This window comes from Equus przewalskii, chromosome 17 (assembly GCF_037783145.1).
Source record: "Equus przewalskii isolate Varuska chromosome 17, EquPr2, whole genome shotgun sequence".
NCBI classification, from domain to species: Eukaryota; Metazoa; Chordata; class Mammalia; order Perissodactyla; family Equidae; genus Equus; species Equus przewalskii.
This window is the reverse complement of record NC_091847.1, coordinates 26,774,276-26,793,748: the sequence shown is the minus strand read 5'-3', so window position 1 is coordinate 26,793,748 and position 19,473 is coordinate 26,774,276. Positions and strand designations below refer to the sequence as shown.

At 35.5% G+C, this 19,473-nt stretch overlaps 1 protein-coding gene across 41 annotated transcripts in view; it reads left to right on the top strand.

The window, feature by feature from the left end:
* The window catches only part of GTDC1 (glycosyltransferase like domain containing 1), a 424,081-nt gene that overhangs the window by 36,983 nt on the left and 367,625 nt on the right, over window positions 1-19,473 (top strand). For 20 of the 41 annotated variants that reach the window (XR_011528722.1, XR_011528719.1, XR_011528724.1 and 17 more), the window contains 2 exons: window positions 115-222; window positions 697-782. The exons of the other annotated variants lie outside the window; for them this stretch is intronic. The gene's annotated coding sequence lies outside the window, so the exon portion shown is untranslated. The remainder of the gene's footprint in view (window positions 1-114; window positions 223-696; window positions 783-19,473) is intronic. 41 annotated transcript variants of the gene reach the window in all.

The window sequence follows — 19,473 nt, the reverse complement described above, 5'->3', positions numbered from 1 at the left end:
AGTATATGGGTCCTGCAGTTGCGATCACAAGAGACCCATGACTGGGAAAGCTAAAGTGTTCTAGGGAAGTGGGAGTGGTTTTAAGGAAGTAATTGCACTCTTCTCTTTCATCAGGTCAGAGGTGTATGTATGTATTCCAGAATATGAATATCAACCTGCTGTTATTTGAAAGGGATCCTGCTGAAGAAGATTTTCTGCCAGGGCAAGAAGGCTCCAGCAGTAGTAAGGAGTTGTGGGGTGCACTATGAGGGGTCAGAGGTTAAGGGGCGTTGAGAGGAAACTGTTAGCTGAGGGAGCACTGCCCCTGGCAGGGGTTTTGCAATTGGAGGATCATACTCTTGGAAGAAAGCGCATAAGCTGCCCAAGAGAGGAAAAATCAGCTTTAAAACACCTGCCATATCCACATAGCCCTAGGTCATTTTGGTACAGTAGCAGTCAAATAAGAACTGTCCTACATGCCTGACCACTTTCTTCCCTCCCTGACCTTGTCTCTAGTGGGCTCAGAAAACTTAGGAAGATGGCAGAAGAGAAACTCCTTAGTGAGAAGAGAAGAATCTTGTTCGCTCCCTCACTGACAGTGGGCAGCTCTGGGCAAGCCCCAGCTGAATGGAGAACATAAGATTTAATGTTAAATATACTTTGGAGTTTTATTATTTGGATCTAGTCTTTTAATTTTGAAAAATTTTAAACCTACAGAAATCTTGAGGCAGTGGTTTGGCGTACCTTGGAGATATTGCAAGTTTGGTTCCAGACCACCACAATAAAGTAAATATAGCAATAAAGTGAGTATTGCAGTAAACACAATTTTTTTGGTTTCCCAGTGCATGTGAAAGTTATGTTTACACTATACTGTAGCCTCTTAAGTGTTCAATAGCATTATGTCTGAAAAAACAATGTACATGCCCTAATTAAAAAGTACTTTATTGCTGACAAATGTTAACCATCATCTGAACCTGCAGCAAGTTGTAATTTTTTGCTGGTGGAGGATCTTGATTCAGTATTGATGGCTGCTGACTGATCAGGGTGGTGGTTGCTGAAGGTTGGGCTGGCTGTGGCAATTTCTTAAAATAAGACAACAGTGAAGTTTTTCACATCCAATGACTCTTCCTTTCATGAACGATTTCTCTCTAGCATACATTGATAGCATTTTTCCCACAGTAGAACTTCTTTCAAGATTGGAGTCAGTCTTCTCAAATCCTGCCACTGCCTTATCAACTAAGTTTATGTAAAATTCTAAATCCTCAATCATCTTTACAGCATCTTCACCAGGAAAAGATTCCATCTCAAGAAATCACTTTCTTTGGTCATCACTAAGAAGTAACTCCTCGTCTGTTAAAGTTTTATGAGATTGCAGCAATCAGTCACATCTTCAGATTCCACTTCAAATTCTAGTTCTTTTGCTAGTTCCACCACATCTGCAATTGCTTCCTCCACTTAAGTCTTGAACCTCTCAAAGTTGTCCATAAGGATTGGAATCAACTTCTTCCAAACTCCTGTTAATGTTGATATTTTGACCTCTTTCCATGAATCACGAATGTTAATGACATCTAGAATGGTGAATTCTTTCCAGAAAGTTTTAAATTTACTTTGCCCAGATCCATCAGAGGAATCACTATCTATGGCAGCTGTGGCATTACAAAATATGTTTCTTAAATAATAAGACTTGAAAGTCTAAAATACTTCTTGAATGGATATTGTGTTAGCAGGCATGAAAACAACAGTAATCTTGTACATCTCCATCAGAGCTCTTGGGTGACCAAGTACATTGTCAGTGAGCAGTAATATTTTGAAAGGAATCTCTTTTTTTTCTGAGCGTTAGGTCTCAACAGTGAGCTTAACATATTTAGTAAACCATGTTGTAAACAGATGTGCTGTCGTCCAGGCTTTGTTGTTCCATTTATAGAGCATGGGCAGAGTAGATTTAGCATAGTTCTTAAGGGTCCTAGGATCTTTGAAATGGTGAGTGAGCATTGGCTTTAACTTAAAGTGTCCAGCTGCAATAGCCCTAACAAGACAGTCAGCCTGTCCTTTGAAGCTTTGAAGCCAGGCATTGACTTCTCTTCTCTAGCTATGAAAGTCCTAGGTGACATCTTCTTCCAAGAGTAGGCTGTTTATCTACATTGAAAATTTATTGTTTAGTGTAGCCACCCTCATTAATTATCTTAGCTAGATCTTCTGGATAACTTACTACAGTGTCTACATCAGCACTTGCTGCTTCACCTTGAACTTTGATGTTATGGAGACAGTTTCTTTCCTTAAACCTCATGAACCAAGTTGCTCTCCTAGCTTCCAGCTTTTCTTCTGCAGCTTCCTCACCTCTCTCTTGGCCATCATAGAATTGAAGAGAGTTAGAGCCTTGCTCTGAATTAGGCTTTGGCTTAAGGGAATGTTGTAGCTGGTCTGATCTATCCAGACCACTAAAATTTTCTCCGTATCAGCAATAAGGCTGTTTTGCTTTGTTATCATTCGTGTGTTCACTAGAGTAGCACTTTTAATTTCCTTCAAGAACTTTTCCTTTACATTCACAACGTGGCTAACTGACGCAAGAGGCCTAGGTTTTGGCCTGTCTCTGCTTTGACCTGCCTTCCTCAGTTAGCTTAATCATTTCTAGCTTTTGATTTAAAGTGAGAGATGTGTGACTCTTTTCCCTTGAATACTTAGAGACCATTGTAGGATTATTGATTGGCCTAATTTCAGTATTGTCTCAGGGAATAAGGAGGCCTGAGGAGAGGGAGAGATGGGGGAATGGCAGGTTGCTGGAGCAGTCAGAGTACCCACAACACTTATTAAGTTTGCCATCCTATATAGGCATGGTTCGTGGCCCCCCAAAACAATTACAATAGAAACATCAAAGATCACTGATCACACACAGATCACCATAGTAAATATAATAATAGTGCAAAAGTTTAAAATATTGCAAGAATTACCAAAATGTGATACAGAGACAGGAAGTGAGCAAATGCTTTTGGAAATATGGTGCCCATAGACTTGCTTGACGCAGGGTTGCCACAAACCTTCAATTTGTAAAAAACACAATATCTGTGAAGTACAGTAAAGTGAAGCACAATAAAATGAGATATGTCTGTATAATAAACACTTCATACCTTTACCAGTTAGTAACATTTGGCTACAAGTATATATTTTATGTATACTTTTTTGGCGGGTGGAGTGTGCCTGAACCTTTTGAAAATGGCACTTTACTCCTAAATGCTTCACCTTGTTTATATTAAAAATTAAGATATTCTCATATGTAATCAGAATACCTTTATCACCCCAGGACTTAACCATTGATATAATAATGTTATATAATATATAGTCCATATTCAAGTTTCCCCAGTTGTCTATCTGGGACTAGTCATTTGATATTGCTGAAGTGAGACTTACCATTTAAAGTGATTGCATTATTTTCTGTTACTTAGGAGGGACCAGAAAAGTCACGAGGATTACTTGAATTTTTACTCTAGAGCAGAGGTTGCTTTACTGCTGAATAGGTTTAATAGACCAGTAAGAGACAAAAATAAAGTTTTTACATGAAACCCATCTTTTCTGCATGGTCAACATGTTGGGTAGACTTGTAAAAGGGCATCTCAATTCAGTATACTTTTGCTTTGTTCAAGAATAGATTTCTTATAGATGAAACAAAATTGACACGATGATAATTGTTGAAGGTAGGTGATATGGTTGATTAATGTCTTCTCTCTACTCATGTGTATATAAGAAAATTTTAATAATAAAAAGTTAAAGGACTTTTAGAGTCTTGTGTTTTCTAATTTATAGATTTAGAATGTTAGAAAATCACTTAATGTATTATTTTTTAGTATTAATATCAGAGGAAATCAACTTACAAAATTAAAGCACAGTAAAAATAATAATAGTTCCAATTTTTGAATATTTAATATGTATCAGGCATTAGGCTAAGTCTTTTCCACATTCGAACCTCTCCAAGGTAAATTTTATTCCTTTCATTAAAAGACAATTATTCTTTGGAGTTCATCACTCAGTCTGAAGGCTTCCCTTCTTCTTTTCCTTAGTTTTGTCATTTGTCTCTGAAGTGGAGGAGGAACTGTGCCCAGGATTGGCACTAATAATGGAGTGGATGACCTAGGTGGAAGTGTAGGTGTTAGTGAAAGTTCATGTTGGGTCTAAAATTAAAGCTAAAGATTATAAGAAGCCGGGTTGAGTCTGGGGGATTTCAACATGGTGCGGTGTTGGCTCTAATTCAGATTTATCAGGTAGTACAGAGTTCTGAATAAGATGAAAGTGAGTAATTTCCCCTAAATTAAAATAAAAATAAAATAGTCGTAAAACCTAGTGTTTAACTTTGTTAGAATTTATTTGGAATTTCAAATATTTTGTGTATTAGCTATAGTGATAGTTTTGGTGTGGATAGAATTTTTTTTTTCTATTTTGAATATTTTTCTCACTTGCAATCTTAATACTAAATGTACGATGTTGTAACTTTGTCCTCAAAAACCACTTTTGATGGAAGTCAGTAAAATACACTCTAAATGTCTTTGTACACGTTAGATACCTTAGTGACTTCTGAGTGTTAAACACAGTTGATATCTTCCTTTTGTTTTAAGTTTAATATATTTTGTAAAGGTTTTAAAAATGAATAATCATTACAAAGAATTGTGCTGATAAATGAGATGACTATAGTTGATCTTTGTAAGAGAGAATTTACTCATCAATCTTGATTGTTTCTTAGCAACACAAAGTATTCCTATCCTGGGCATTTTCATATCTTTCTTCAAAGGCACATTTGAAAATATTTTATATAACCTGATAGTTGTCCATCTGTCCTGAAACTCTAATTGCTTCTTCATTACCTAAATGTCCTCATTAAACTTCACATTCATACAATATATTCTTTCAACTTAATAACCTACAGTTTGACTTGAGAATCATTTGGCTTGTCAGAATCTTAAAAGAGTTCTGGGAAATAAATTTCTTATGTCTATTGTGAAGCTAAAAGTTATTGAAAATGTGTTATATTTTCATAATAAAACAAGTATAAAAATTTCACCTTGGGAGCTAGCTAACTATTTTCTTATTGTCCTTAGCCTCTAGGGAGGTAGTTTAATCACTCTTGATAAAGAAATAGCTTGGTTATATTTTGGCAAGTTGACTTGTATTCAGTTTAGATCATAATTTATGAAAATGCTAGGTTCATAGGGAATGTTGATTCATTCATCCATTAACAAATATTTATTGAGCACTTACAACATGCCGGGCTCTGTGACAGGCCCTGGGGATATAGTGGTGAGCAAAAACATGGGATCTCTGCTCTCTAGAAAAGGATTGTGGTTGTTTGAGAGCATGTAATGAGAGAACCTGATGTGGTCAGGTAGGAAAGGCTTCCTGGAGGAACTGTATCTTAGCCGCTATCTGAAGAACCTTCCAGTAGGGGCAGCATTTGCAGTGGAGGCCAAGGGGCACACTAAGGAACTGCAGGAAGGGTAGGGAAGCTGGAGTTCAGAGAGTGAATGCCTGTAAGATGAGGCTTACAAGAAAATTGGTTTTAAGAAAGAACTTCATTCTTTGTGAATGCTTTATAAAGAATATGAAATCCATAATTATCTTTATATTAACTTCTGCATGTCTGTTTTATGATAATAAACTCTGTTTTCAGATGCTTGCAGATTTAGAGATCCCTTAGAATTCATTTTCCCATTTGGTGCCTTAATCTCCTAGAAAGTAGTCCATTCTGTTTGGCCAACTCTTGCTTGACTGTAACTAGCCCAGTTGCAGGGGCCCTTTCTTTCTTTTTGGAACTGGCTTCATTTTCAGACGCTTCTGATTATTAGAGAATTATTTCTTATATGAAGCCAAAATTTTAGTTTCTACTCAATGATCCTAGTTCTCTGAGGCAAAACTGAACAAGTCCAGTTTGTTCTTAGACTCTTTCTTGTACATGAAGATTACTGATGTATAGTTACAAGTCTCTCTTTTCCAGACTTTTCCCCCCAAATATATGAAAAATTTTAAATATATGCAAAAGAAGACAGACTAATAGAATGAAACCCCCTTTCTCTCCTACTCTGCATGTACCCATTGCCCGGCTTCAGTAATTATCAACCAATGGCTTTGTGTCATCAACGGGTACTTAATGAATGCTTTCTTTGCACTAGGTGCTGTTCTAGTTGCTGGAGCTATGGAAAGGGACCTATCAGTTTCTGGCCTTAAGGAGCTAACATTTCAGTGGGGAAGAAAATAAGAAAATCAATTAAAATAGTACAGCATGATGCATATAGTCATCTAATTTGCAAGAGAGTTGTGGGATTTTAAGGAAAAGGTACAGGAAAGCACTTTACCATGCTGATAAGTGGTAGAACTGGGGTGAGGGTGGGGAATGAGGAGGGGAATTAATATACAAATATAGGCTGTAGGCTATAGAGACACTTACGGCAAGTCTTGGAGAAAGTGAGTGAAGTTCATCAGATATTAGGAACGTATCTAAAATAAAAAACCCCAGTGGTATGTAAAGTCTTATATCTATGTGTACTTAGGTAGGTATTTCTGTGGCGATGGTCCTTAGTTTTCATCAGACCCTCAAAGAGAGCTGTGATATAAAATAGGGCCACTGTATAGTCCCGTAGTTAGGCTTCTCTTAATGGTCAGCTCAACCACTTGTGAGGGCTAAAGAGCCAAGAGAAACTGAGAGACAGATGTTCAGTCAAATCAACTGTAGGTAATCTTTATTATTGCACATAGATAGAACAGTAAATATTTGCATGCTTTTTACAGCTTAGAAATCTAATATTTATATATATGCACTGATTATATATCTTAAAATATGAAGTAATTGGTTTAATTATTATACCCAGAGGTCAGGGATTCAATACCTGAGATAGCTAGAGATAGACGATATCATACCCAAAGAAAAAATGTGCTCTTTCTCCAGACAGCATTAGGGTCCTCACTTAGTCCAGTTTGAAATGCATGCTGTGTGAACACAAGGAAGACTTAAGAGTGTTAAGAGTTCAAATCTATTCTTACCTGTTGAGACTTAGCAAAGATGCACCATTAATGCTGATCTTGATACTTAGCCAGATTTGTCCTGCCTGAATTTTGAGACCCATGTAATGTCTTTCAGTACAGCTACACGAGAGCATAGGCATATATCTGCACACACACTAATGCAGTTGTACAGTTCCCTCTTAGAGATTTTCCAACCAAGGAAGCAGGTACTATTTACAATATGTAGTAGACAAAATAGAAGCAGGTGCTTGCCGCTTGCTCTAATCTTTGCAGCCCTTCTTTCACTTTGTACTTGCTTGCATCTGTCTGCTACATGTGTCTCTATGTTTTTTTTCTTATGTTCTAGACTAGATGTGTGACAGAAAAGCTGATGTACTCTTTTTTTTGTTCATTCATAATATCACTTTGTGCTTCAATACTGTGGTTAACTATTTGATCATTCCTTTTATGTATGATTTGCTTGTTTACTTTGTATCCTGTCTACTATTCAAGAATTACATGTATACTCTAGTTTGGCAAAAATGATCAACTCTGATTAGTTTTTGCAAAATATCTTGGAAATTTCATTGACGTGGCTTTGTGCTGCATTTTGTTAATGTGTATGATCATTTGAGTGTTTCAGAAATGGAATTACTTGATAATTTGTATAAATTATTTAAAAAAATGAAATAAAATGACAAGGTTTATCCTTTTGAATTGATAGGATTTAACTGTTTAAAACTGTTTTAAAATCATATCATTCTCTATAAAGGAAATTTACAAAAGTCTTATTTCTTGTTTGTGTTTCAATTACATAATCTAAATAAGTCGTATCTCCCTTTAGACATGTCCCAGTTTATTGAAAATTTTTATTTGATTTCTGTAGTGAGCATATAGATAAGTGGCTACGTACATTATTTGGGATACATTTTATAAATAGTAGTGGAAGTCAATCTCAGAATTCTGTGTCACTATTATTTTTCTTTAATGCTTCTGTTTTAGTACAGAGTGCTGAGATGTAGTGGATAAAACACATAGTTCCGCCCTCAAAGAGTTTACATTCTAATAAGGAAGAAAGACTAATGTGTAAAAAACTTGGGTGGAATACATGGTGTAAGAGAGGCACAAATAGAGAAAAAGGATTATTTCATGTTAGGCATTCCTTAAAGGATGTGATGCTTGAGCTGGACCTTAAGTAACTAGTAGAAAATTGGTAGGGGGAGATTTGGGAAAAGGACATCTCAGGCTGAGCACATCACACGAAAAAGGCAGAATTGCACAGCATGTCACTGAAGAGTCTCTGGTGGTCCTGCATAGGAGCAGAGGGAGACCATTGACTGTTGAATCGAGTTTGACTGTCTTGTAAGCATATATAGATCATATTTGTTAGGCAATGGACAGCCTTTGAAGGTTACAGAACATCTCTTATGTGTCAGACCTGAATGTGTCTGCTGATTTATTTATAACATCTCGTTTAGTAGCTATTACAACCCTCATTTTAAAGAAGAGAAAAACAGACCCAGAGGAGTTAAGTGACTTACTCAAGGTCTCATAATGAGTAATTGTCAGAGCTAGGATTCAAACGAAGTGTTCTTTTGAATCTGCATGCTTCATTTTTTTTTAAGTGAAAGAATGAGACAATCAGGCTAAACTTTAGCAGTGTTACCAAAGCAGCTGGTTTCTTGGATGAGGGAGTAATATTGTAGAGTCATGGTGACCAGTTGGGAGGCTATCTTAGTGATTCAGACAAGTAGTAATATGACACTTGAATTTGTGGTGGTAATGATCCGAGTGAAAAGGAGAGTTTGTGTATGAGATTATGGTGGCAGAATTGTCAAGTCTGGGTAATTAAGGATGCATGCATTCAGGAGATATTGGGAGGAAAGAGGTTCCTGTGAGAAATGCAGAGAAATAAAAACAGCAAGCCAGAAGAGTGTACCATTATGGAAGTCACAAGAAAGTTTCAAAGATGGGATAATGAACACTGTTAAATGCTGTGTAGATTTGAAGATATATGAGGAGCAGCTCATTTGGTGTTTGGTGACCACTGGAGGGTGACTGTAGCAGAGTGGTATGATTAGAAACCAAATAATCAGGAATTGAAGAGTGAGTTTTAAGACAAGGATATGGAGACAGTGTTGTGGACTCCTTGGAAAAAATTTAGTGGAGAAAGTTGAAATGATAAAGGATTAAGGCAAAACATTTTAATGGTTGAGGCAAATAGGTGAATTTGTCAGTAGCTAAAAAGGCATTGATGATAAGAAAGGGGTTGAAGATTTTAGAGAGGGAATAATTGGTGGTTTACAGTTTTAAAAGAAATGGGCAGGTTTAACTCAATGTGTAGGCTAAACTTTGAGAGAAAAAGGAACCATTCTTGTGAATTAGGAGGGAAAGAAAGTATGAGTTGTCTACTTATAAACGAGCTATCTACTTATAATTTATAGGAGGCTTATATTCATCTGGCTTATGTTAAATGACCTAGAAAGTTTATTGAAGGAAAAGAGGAATCATCTGCTAAGAGACAGTAGGTTTGATAACTTTCAAAAAGAAGGAAAAATTTGGAACAACTGCTGTGATAAAAAAATAAAACAAAGCAAGAATTCCCAAAGCAAGAATTGCTAGCCAAGAATCTAAGCATACATTGTTATTGGCACCAACTAGCATGTGTCTTTTTTCTTCATCAGTGTTCAAAAGTTTGGGAAACAGAAAGAAGATGTTACCTGGTGAATTTGCTCCATATTAGGGATTGGCAGTTGGGCCATAGAAGGTTAAGTGAGCGAGGGTTTCTTCATTAGCATTGAGAGTGTAAGTGACATTGTAAATCCTAACTTCTTACCCTGGTATATAAAAACCTTCCACATTTGATACAAATGTATATTCTTAATGATGATTGAATATATGAAGGAGTGTTACCCTATCTGACCTTCAAAAATTTACTCTTCTAATTTTACCTTATCCTTTTACTAGCACTCTAATTGAACTGAAATACGGAAGCATCTTGGTATAGTAGAGCCAGTCCTTCATTCAACAAACACTTACTGTGCGGGAATGACATCAAAAGCACAAATGCCAAAAGAAAAAATAGATATATTAGGCTTTATCAAAATGTAAAACTTTTGTGCTTCAAAAGACACTATCAAGAAAATGAACAGACAGCCCCATTGAATGGGAGAAAATATTTGCAAATCATATTTCTGTTAAGGGACTTGAATCCACAATATATTAAAACCTCTTACAAACTTAACCACTGTGCTACTGGGCTGGCCCTGAGAAGGTGCTCGTTATTAAGGATAACAATATTAAGCCCTCTGATCCATGATCGTGGAATGTCTTTCTATTCCTTTTTTTCCTATTTATTTCTTTAATATCTTTCAATAACATTTTGAATTATCAAAGTGCAATTTTTCTGCTTCTTTTGTTAAATTTATTCCTAAGTGTTTGATTGTTTTTGGTGCTGTTTTAAATGGAATTGTTTTCTTATTTTCAGTTTTGGATTGCTCGTTGCTAGTGTATAGAAATACAATTGACTTTTGTATATTGATCTTCTATCTTGCAAACTTGCTGAACTCACTTATTAGATCTAATAGTTTTTAGTGGATTCTTTAGGAATTTCTATATATAAGGTTTTCTTATTTGCAAATAGAGATGTTTTGCTTTTTCTTTTCCATTCTGGATGACTTTTATATCTTTTTCTTGCCTAACGTCCTGATTAGAACTCCTAGTACAATATTGAAAAGAAGTGATGAGAGTGGACCTTCTTGTCTTATTCTTGATTTTAGGAGGAAAGCTTTTTTAGTCTTTTACCATTACGTATGATGCTAGCTGAACATTTTTCCTACATTCTTTTTATCAGGTTGAGGAAATTCACTTCTATTCTTAGTTTCTTGAATGTTTTCTGTTTCAATCATGAAAGGAGGTTGGATTTTGTCAAATGCTTTTTTTCGTTTTTTGGTCTATTGAGATGATCATATGGTTTTTGTCCTTTATTCTGTTAATAGGATGTATTCCATTGATTGAACCAATGATTGATTCCATTGTTGAACAAACCTTGCATTCCTGGGATAAATCTCACTTAATCATGTCTCTTTTGATATGTTTTTGATTTGGTTTGCTAGTATTTTGTTGAGAATTTTTGCATCTATATATTTAGAAGCGATATTGGTCTATAGATTTCTTGAGATAGCTTTTGTCTGGTTTTGGTATCAAGGTAGTAATAGCCTCATAGAAATGAGTTGGGAAGTGTTTTGTCTTCTATTTTTTGGAAGAGTTTGTGAATGATTTGTGTTAATTCTTCTAAATGTTTGATGAAATTCACTATTGAAGGTGAATCCTGGGCTTTTATTGATGGGAAGTTTTTTGATTACTAATTCAGTATCTTTACTTGTTGTACGTCCATTCAGATGTTCTATTTCTTCTTGATTTTCAGTAGTTTGTGTCTTTCTTAGATTTGTTCATTTTATCTAGATTATCTAATTTGTTGGCATATGTTGATTCATATTATTTCCTTATATCCTTTTTATTTCTATAGGATCAATAGTGATATCCCCTCTTCTCTTTTTTCTTGGTTATCTAGCTAAAGCTTTGTTAATTTTATCCATCTTTTCAAAGAATCATCCTCTAGTTTTGTTAATTTCTTCTATTGTATTTCTATTTTTTATCTTTTTAATTTCTGCTAATCTTTGTTATTCCATTTTTTCTGCTTGGATTTAGTTTGCTCTTCTTCCTCTAGTTTATCAAGGTTATTTGTTTAAGATCTTCTTTTTTATTTTAGGCATTTATTTATAGCATTTACAGCTATAAATTTCCCTGTGAGCACTTACCTAGCTGTATCCCATAAGTTTTGGTATATTGTGTTCTCGTTTTCATTCAACTCATAGTATTTCCTAATTTGCCTTTTGATTTCTTCTTTGACCTATTGCTTATTTAGAAGTGTATTGTTTAATTTCTGCATCTTCATTAATTTCTAAATTTTCCTTCTGTTTTTGATTTCTAATTTAATTTCATTGCGGTTGGAGAGCTTACTTTGTATGATTTCAGTCCTTTTAAATATACTGAGGCTTGTTTTATAGCCTAATATATGATCTATCCTGAAAGAATGTTCTATGTATGCTTGAGAAGAATGTCTGTTTTGCTGTTGTTGGGTGTAGTGTGTTCTATTGATGTCTTTTAGGTTTAGTTGGTTTATAGTGTTGTTCCAGGCTTCTGTTTCCTTTTTGATGTTCAGCAAGTTGTCTTAGTTGTTTCTTTCAATAACGGTATTAAAAGTGAGGTACTAAAGTTTCCAACTATTATTGTTGAATTATGTATTTCTTCCTTCAATTCTGTCAGCTTTTGCTTCATGTAGTTTAGTATGGTCTTATTTTGTGCATATATGTTTACAATTGTTGTGTCTTCCTGATAGATTGACCTTTTTTCCCTATAAAATGTCCTTCTTTGTCTCTGCTTGTAATTTTTCTTTTAATGTCTATTTTGTCTGGTATTAGTATAGTCTATCCAGATCTCTTTTGGTTATTGTTGGTGTGGTATATCTTTCCCATTCTTTTACTTTCAACCTATTGCATCTTTGAAAATAAAGTATGTCTCTTGTAAATAGCATATACAGTCATAGGCTGCATAACGCCATTTCGGTCAGTGGCGGTCTGCATATACAACAGTGGTCCCATAAGATTAGTACCATATAGCCTAGGTATGTAGTAGGCTATACCATTTAGGTTTGTGTAAATATACTTTATTATGTTTGCATAATGATGAAATTGCCTAACGATGTGTTTCTCAGAACGTATCCCCATCACTAAGCGACATGTGACTGTAGTTAGATCATACTTTCTTATTCATTCTACCAGTGTGTGCCTGTTGGTTGCAGTGTTTAATCCATTAACTTTTAGTGTAATTACTGATAAGGTAGGATTTACATCTATCGTTTTGCTGATTGTATTATATATGTCTTCTTTTTTTGGTTCTCTATTACTCCATTATTTCCTTCTTTTGTGTTAAATAGCTATTTTCTAGTGTACCATTTTAATTCTCTGTTGTTTCTTTCACTGTATTTTTTGTTCTTTGTTGTTATTATATTCACACATACTCACATTCCTCCACACTTCAAGGTTCCAACAGCACCTAGAGCTTGAATTTCCTAAATGGTTTTCATGAGGAAATAATACCAGGGTTCTGGCCTGCCAGTGGTCAAGAAATTTGCCTGAGAATTTTTTCTTGGGAAACAGTTATATATTCTTGTACAGTTTGAACCTTCTTTTATTCAAATTTGCAGCAAGCTGTCTGTTCCCTCTCTTCCCCTTTCTTTTGTTCCCTCCCTATCTCTATTGCTCCTTCTAATTCATTCAACAAACATATTTTAAATGCATGTACTCTATCAGGGGCTTGGGATGCAGTAATGTATAAAACAAATGGTCTCTTCCCTTATCTTAGGATGTAAAGTAGATTTCACTAACTCAGATTCTTTGCGGAGCATTGAAATATGCAGGGAATATACAGTAGGACAGGGTGGGATCTGTAGCCAGTTTCAAGGGTATTCCCTTTCAGATTAAAACAAAAGAGGTCTGCAGGCCATGGATTGCCTCTTTTTTAATGCAAAAATTTCTCTGTAGTAGGAATTGCTGCAAGTTCTTTAACCAGCTTTCACTTGTCACATCATTTTTTAGGTTTGAATAGTTTAATTTACCCAAATCAGTCTTGAAAACGTGCTCCAGTAACCAGTGTGCTTTAAAGTTTTGAGTATTTTCAACTGTTTAGTTCATGTTAGATCAAACCAGCTGTTAAAATTTATTATGCTCTGTAGTGTTTTACACATCAGATATGGCCTTTAAAGAATAGAGTCATCTTAAAATTTATTTTAAAAAGTACCCAAGTGCCCATCAACAGATGACTGGGTAAAGAAGATAGGGTGTGTGTGTGTGTGTGTGTGTGTATATATATATATATATATATATATATATATATATATACACACACAGTGGAATACTACTCAGCCATAAAAAAGACAAAATCATGTCTTTTGTGACAACATGATGGACCTTGAGGGTATTATGCTAAGTGAAATAAGCCAGACAGAGAAAGATAAACAATGTGTGATTTCGCTTATATGTGGAAGATAGACACATGGATAAGCAGAACAGATTAATGATTACCAGAGGGGTAAGGGGTGGGGGGAGGGCGAAAGGAATAGGGGGGCATATATGTATACTGATGTACTAGACTATTGGTGGTGAACACGATGCAGTCTATACAGAAACTGAAATATAATAGTGTATACCTGAAATTAACACAATGTTATAAGCCAATATGACCTCAACAAAATAATTAAAAATAAATAAAATTTTTTTTAAAAAGTAAAAGTATCTTTAAGCCCTCATTTTGGTTTTGATTATTTTTTATAGTCTTATAGACAGATTGTAGTTTCTTTTATACAGTTTTTTTTCCCTCAAAAGATGGAGGGAGGGGCTGGCCCAGTGGTATAGTGGTTAAGTTTGTGTGCTCCCCTTCAGCAACCTGGGGTTGCGGGTTCAGATCCTGGGTGTGGACCTACACACTGCTCATCAAGCCATACTGAGGCGGCGTCCCACATATACAAAAGAGGAAGGTTGGCACAGATGTTAGCTCAGGGCCAGTCTTCCTCAAGCAAAAAGGGAAAGATTGGCTACAGATGTCAGCTCAAGGCCAATCTTCCTCACACAAATGCACAAAAAAGATGGAGGGATAACAGATAAGCTTTTGGATTTATTTTCTTTTTTTTAATGTGAGGTTTGTGTGTTTGAAAAATATTATTTCCATCAAAGGACTGGATATAAGTTGTTCTGGCAATGAACTCTGTATCCATAATATATGACATATATTTTAGGGATTCATCTGATGTACATACATCATGTATTCAAAAAGTTAATCCAGGAGAATAGGGGAATTTTACTTTTCTAGTGGTGATGACAATAGTGTTTCCTATACTGTGTGACCCTGAATAAGACTTGGTTGGGAGCTTAGAGCTGTGAGAGACATAGGTTTAGTAGGAAGTAAAGGTTTGCTCTTCATTGTACTGCCAAAAAAGTCTTGTGCTAATGAAAATTATGCCTAAAACACAAAAGCTTGCTTTTTTGTTTGCTTATCTTCGTGGAATTTGTATTTGATTACTAGCCTGATATATTTTACCATCAAGGAACAATTATGGTCATATCATTTGGTCATTAATCTCTGCAAATAACTAACTTTGGTTAACTTTTAATTGGACATTTGCCACTACCATCCTAAAATTCTTTCCCCAAAGCTACACTGATGTCACTATTTCTGTTCTATTTGTATTTAGTTGCCTTCATGCAAACATCATCACTGAAATGTTTTCTAGCTGGGAAAATTACATTTACATGAAAAAGGAGAATTTTTTTACTTCTTCCTCCTCATTTGATTAGAAATTGCATCTGAAGCTTTATAAAAAAAAATAAATAAGTGAAAGCAGTCAATAAACAATAGACTGGCCTAAACTGGTAGACACATCTGCAGAGTACAGAATGTCTGCCTCAGGAGTGCAGTGTTTTATCATTCTTTTTTCTCTTTCCATTCAAATCTGTTTTTCTTTTTTCCACGATTTTGCTCTGCATTCTCTATCCATTAAAATATTTTGTGGAAATATTGTACTCTAGGGAGCCCTGGTAATTGCTGATAGCTTTCTACAGGTATCTTTTATGGTATAAGCTGAAACATGGGTGCCATGACTTTGTCTTTTAGGAGGCACTTTCTTGACATCCTTGCTTAGAACTTCCTGTTGGAAAGATGTGACACTAACCTTTCAGGTGATACTTTATTTCAACAGAGTATACAGTTTGACTCTAACAGGAGAATCAAGCAGCCCTGAAGGCTCAGGTCTCCAGAGATCAACCTGAAGTCCAAGGGGCTATGGGCTGTGGTTCCGCTAATCAAAAAGACGATACTTGCAGAAAGGTATCATATAAGTTTGCAAGAAATAATCACTAAGCTCTTTAACTTGCTGTGAATACAGCCCCAAACATCTGTTTTGGTGACCTCTTGCTACTTTACAGACTGCTTGTAAAACTTACGGGCTTAAAATATTTCTTTTGCTCAGGAGTCTGTGATTTGGAAGGATTCAGTTGGCATAGTTCCTCTTTGCTAGCCTTTGTGTCAGCTATGTGGCTTGAAGGGGAGGGCTAGAATCGTCTGAAGGCTTGCTTAGGCACACGTCTGCTGGTTGATGCTGGCTGTCAGCTGAGATAACAAATGAGAGTCTTGCTCAGAACACCTGCAGGTGGCTTTTCCATGTCACCTGGGCTTCCTCACAGTATGGTGGCAGGGTTGTAAGGGTGATAGGGACAGGATTTGGGGAAAGAGGGAGAAAGAGAGGGGAGAGAGGAAAGGAGAAAGAGGGAGTAGAGTGGGAGAGGAAAAAAGGAAGGAGGGGAGAGAGAGAGAGAGAGAAAACCTTTATTGCATTTTATAGCTTACCTTTGAAAGTTACACAGTATTACTTCTGAGGCATTTTGTTCCTTGATACTTAGCCCTGCTCAGTTTAAGCTGGAGAGGAAATTTTCCCTGTCTCTGAGTGAGGGAGTGACAAGCTCCTGGAAGGGCATGTGGGACTGAAAATATTGCTGTGGCCATTTTTGGAAAATACAGTTTGCCACAACTTTTTACCTGGTTGCCTGTGTTCTCTTACCTCTGGCCTCAGACTCAGTGACTCACGTGTGTGAGGTCGGCGTTCAGTAGTTAAGTGTAGAAAGTAGAAGATGAGGATACAGATTGAAATACTTTGCTATGATTAATAGACAGCTCCTTTAATAACATTGTTCTTTTTTGTAATTGTATCTTTTTTTTTGAACTGTGTCCTTGTCATTAGGAGGCAGGGTTAAAAGTGCAAAAACTAGAATTTTATGTTATGACAGCTTTATTGAAAAGTACTGTGCTATATTACAGTTGAATGACCAGGATTCAAATCTCAGTTCTGCCTCTTTGTAGCTGTGTGACATTGGGACAGTTACTTTGCTTCTCTGAGTTCACACATCTACAAAGTCAAGGTGATTTATACTTTCCTTATAGAGCTGGTTTGTAAAATAGAGATATTGTAGGTAAAGGGACAGCTCACTGACTGGGAGCTCCTGGGTTCTCATCTATGATCATTAGTCAGGTTGATGAAAATGTGTGATTTAGGATGTTAAATTGATTGTGATTCAGATGGCTAGATTAAGAAACCAATTTAAGATATGTAGGTAGTTTGAAACTAGAACAAATATAAGTGCTTGTGACTGAAAGAAATTAGAATAGAAGAAAAACTATGAAGAAATTCTGAAGGAAAGGTACCTTATCTCTTCTCAGCTACAATCAACTTTTTACTGAAATGAATGCTTCAAAGATTTATTGAAATAATTAAGTCTTAGTTAAGGCACTTTATTAAATGTCCTAATACCTTAGTTTGAAATGTTTTATATTTAGTGAAAAGTGAAATTTTTTTCTATTTTTATTTTTCTAATTGTAAAAGTAATACATATATGTTCTGGAAAAGAAGCTGAGGAAACAGATCACCCATGATCCCATTATCCAGAGGCAGAGTGTTCATATTTTTTTTTTTTTTAAGATTTTATTTTTTCCTTTTTCTCCCCAGAGCCCCCCGGTACATAGTTGTGTATTCTTCGTTGTGGGTTCTTCTAGTTGTGGCATGTGGGACGCTGCCTAAGCGTGGTCTGACGAGCAGTGCCATGTCCGCGCCCAGGATTCGAACCAACGAAACACTGGGCCGCCTGCAGCGGAGCGCGCGAACTTAACCACTCGGCCACGGGGCCAGCCCCAGAGTGTTCATATTTTTGCATATTTCCTTTGAAATTTTACAGTTTTCCATTGTTAAGATCATAGTATGTGTAACTTTATAATCTTCCTTTTTCCTTTAATTTTGTACCATAATCATTTCCCATATATCATTTATCGAATGTATGTATATAATTTACTTAGTTTTTTGTAACTTTTTAAATAATGAATAATGTTGTGATGAATATATTTGTGTATGAATGTTTGTTGTCATGATTTTTATTAGGATCTATTGAATATATTGGTATATTAGGATATATTTGAATAGGATATATACCTAGAAAGAAAATTACTGGATCGAAGGGTGTGAATATTTTTAAGGCCCTGGATTTATAGGTTAAAATTCCAGAAAGTTTCTCATTTTATATGCCCACTAAAATGAGAATAGCAGCACTGATTATTCATTTTTTATACAAAGTTGGCTAATTTGATAGTTAAAGGATATCATTTATAAAATTTGTGTTTATTCTGTATTTGTTAGATTGAGATTTTCGTTCTAATGTTTAGTATTTATTTTAATTCCTTTGATTTTAATTTGCATAGATTTTCTATATGTTAGAGATACAGCCTCTTCATATCATTTTCTCTAGGTTTGAAGAAAGTTCACTACCCATTATACTTGCGTACTCTAAACAGCTTAAAATTTATTTTTGTCAATTTGTGCAAAAAACATACTAGAGGCAAACTAACCTGAATTGTACAATTATTATTATTTCCAATGGTTCCAGTAGTTCTTATTTTTTGTGTTCTTAATTTTCGTAATATCCTAGTATTTTTAGTGTGTGTTGTTCATTTAAAGTAGATTTATGTCCATTTAATCTTTTAAATTTTATGATTGTTAAACTTCAAATAACTTTATCTCTTGGTTATTGTGAAGGGATTTTTTATAAGTGGAATTGTTTTTCTAAACTGGCAAATTGTCTGATTTTGAACGGAATATTTTACTAGATTGTGAGGGATACCAAAATTACTCAGATTATATAAAAGTTAAGGTTCTTTTCTTTCTCTTTTAAAATTTTTTTCAAGTGTTTTAAATTTACAAAAAAGTACAAAAAAGTATAAAGAACAACACAATGTAACCCTCTCCCAGGCCTGTCAAACCTGAACCTTTTTGCCATGTTTACTTCAATTTTTTATTTCTTGAAGAAACAGAACTTTATAGACAAGGTGAGGCTCCTTATGGTGCTGATCCCTAGTTCCATTCTTCTTTCCCTGGCCTCGGGGGTAGCTAGCGTTCTGAATTGGGTGTTCACATTGCCTTGCTTGTTCTTATGCTTTTATTTAATACAAGTGCATAACAAAAACCTTGTATAAATGATATCTATAATTGTCCTCTGCAACATGCTCTTTTTTGCCCAATGTTATATTTTTAGATTTATCTAGGTTGATAGATGTTGCTGTAGTTCATAGACTCTCAGAATGTGGTTCCCCACCAGCAACCTAGCATCACTTTGGAACTTGTTAGAAATACACATTCTTAGGCCAGGATCAGATACATTTATGCAGCCCAGTGTCAAACGAAAATTCTGAGCCCCTTGTTCAAAAATGATTAATAATTTCAAGATGGCAACAGCAGAGTGTTAAATCAAGTGTGGGGCCCTTGTAAGCATGTTCATGCACCCATCCCATGAAGCTAGCTCTGTTTCAGGCTTCATTCCAGACCTACTAAACGGAAACTCTTGACAGTAGGGCCCAGCA